This window comes from Ictalurus punctatus, chromosome 3, assembly GCF_001660625.3.
Source record: "Ictalurus punctatus breed USDA103 chromosome 3, Coco_2.0, whole genome shotgun sequence".
Taxonomy (NCBI): Eukaryota; Metazoa; Chordata; class Actinopteri; order Siluriformes; family Ictaluridae; genus Ictalurus; species Ictalurus punctatus.
This window is the reverse complement of record NC_030418.2, coordinates 36,327,985-36,330,389: the sequence shown is the minus strand read 5'-3', so window position 1 is coordinate 36,330,389 and position 2,405 is coordinate 36,327,985.

The following is a 2,405-nucleotide window of genomic DNA, read 5'->3' as shown; positions in this document are numbered from 1 at the left end:
CACACACACACACGAACAAAGCCACTGAATAAAAGCGGAAACTTTTTGAAAACACATCGAACTTTTAAAGGAATGAAGGTAAATGATGATCAGTATTTATCACACGTGTTTATATACGGCACGTGTACAGCTCTTCCGTCAGCGCACACGTGTGAAATGTGTTCTTTAAACCAGAAACCAGAGTTTAAATAATAAACGTTAAAACAGAGTGATGTCGAATCAAACTGATTCTTATAAAAAATCTTCAGCAGAGTCGCAGGAAATCATTTTTAGTGCTTAGAGTGTTTATAGTGTGATAATTAACCGCACTCGAATTTTGTCGGATTTCTACTAAAAACATCTCTGATATTATATTTGGAAAAGAATGATGAAAGATAAAAGAGGTTATTGTGGTGTTTAATAAAACTGAACGTGACCCAGTGTGTAACATCGTCTCACTGAAGAAAGCAACGTTGTCGGTCGAGGTAAATCGTTTTTAGAAATAAACAATGATGTAGCGAGTTCAGTGTGTGTGTGTGTGTGTGTGTGTGTGTGTGTGTGTGTGTGTGTGTGTGTGTGTGTGTGTGTGTGTGTGTTTCAGCTGGCGCTCCTTTGATGCCATCATTTGGTCGCTCCTCCTCTGAGGACTGTACAGACCAGAAGGCGACGGAGCCATGTGCACGTGCACACACACACACACACACACACACACACACACACACACACAATGGCTCGTACTATCTATCTACCTTGAGAGGACCCAGACTCCGGTGTCACCCAGACCTCATCTGGGTCACACTGGATAGTGTGATTATAAATAAATACACCCCTTCTATAAATGTTCTAATACTACATGATCAGATAGTGCGGTTGTGTGAGCAGGAAATTCATTACCGTTTCTACAGGAAGTCTGTTGTGTTGAACTTCTCCACTGTTCACTGATGGAGACTCGAGTGCAGAACTGTTTGTGGTGATTGTAGTGTTAAAGCTATCATAGTATAACCGTTCATATGAACTGAGGTCAGAGCATCTTTATGGTGTTTAAGTGGAACCGTCCTCAGTGATCTCAGTGATCTTCAGTCTGCACCATGCGGGACATCCTCAGCAGCAGCATGTGACTCCAACTGATGATCCAACCAGAAGTAGAGCATCAGGATGGATCAGACAGGTCCGGAGATCAGGAGGGGTCGGGATCACTGGTGTCTCAGGAGTATCATGTGGAGAGAGAGACACACACACAGATTATTAGTTATGCCTATTGTCAGCACTTTGATTGGGAGCATCAGATGATAGACTGGAGTCAATAATCACTCCGAGGTCTTTAACTGCTGCACATGATGAAACAGAAAGACCATCCAGAGTTACTGTGAGATCAGAAAGATTACTTCTAGCTGCACGTGGTGGTCCTAGTACAAGTTCTTCTGTCTTATCAGAATAAAGTAAAAGGAAGTTAATAATCATCCAACGTCTAATATCCTTTACACATTCCTCAACTTTACTAAGCTTCTGTCTGTCCTCTGGCTTCACTGAAACACACAGCTGTGTATCATCAGCAGAACAGTGGAAGATCATTCCATGTTTACGAATAATTTGACCTAGAGGTAGCGTATATAAAGTAAAGAGCAGTGGGCCTAAAACAGAACCTTGTGGAACACCAAATTTAACCTCGGTATGCGTGGAGAAGTCTCCATTTACATCTACGAACTGATAACGATGGGTCAGATAAGACCTGAGCCAGGAGAGGACTGTTCCCTTAATACCAACAACATTTTCTAATCTATCAAGGAGAACAGTGTGATCTATAGTATCACAAGCTGCACTAAGGTCGAGTAACACAAGCAGCGAGACACAACCCTGATCAGAGGTCAGTAGAAGGTCATTTACTACTTTAACTAACGCTGTCTCTGTGCTATGATGAGGTCTAAATCCTGACTGATGCATTTCATGAATGTTGTTCCTGTGTAAGTACGAGCAGAGCTGCTGTGTACAACCGTCTCTAAGATCTTGGAGGTGAAGGGGAGGTGTGATATCGGTCTATAGCTGGACAGTTATCCAAATCATACAGTAAAGGAAACTCTCAACTGGTTTCAGAGAAAAAAATCAAGGTGTTAGAACGGCCCAGTCAATCACCTGACTCCAATCCAACTGAACGAGATTTAAAGACAATAAGTTTAGAAGAATGGACCAAAATCACACCTGAATACTGCAGAACATTAATTTCTTCCTACAGGAAGCGTGCTGTAGTATACAGCCTTGAAGCTTCATTACAAACAAACGCTTCTCCACTAAGTATTAAATACACTTCAGTTAGTGTGTTCAGTACTTGTTTCCCGTGTCATTCCTCTTTATTACACAGAACTTTATTTATGGACTTTAATGTTGTGAATTCTTTATATTTCTGGATTTCTTGAGTTAACACTGATGTC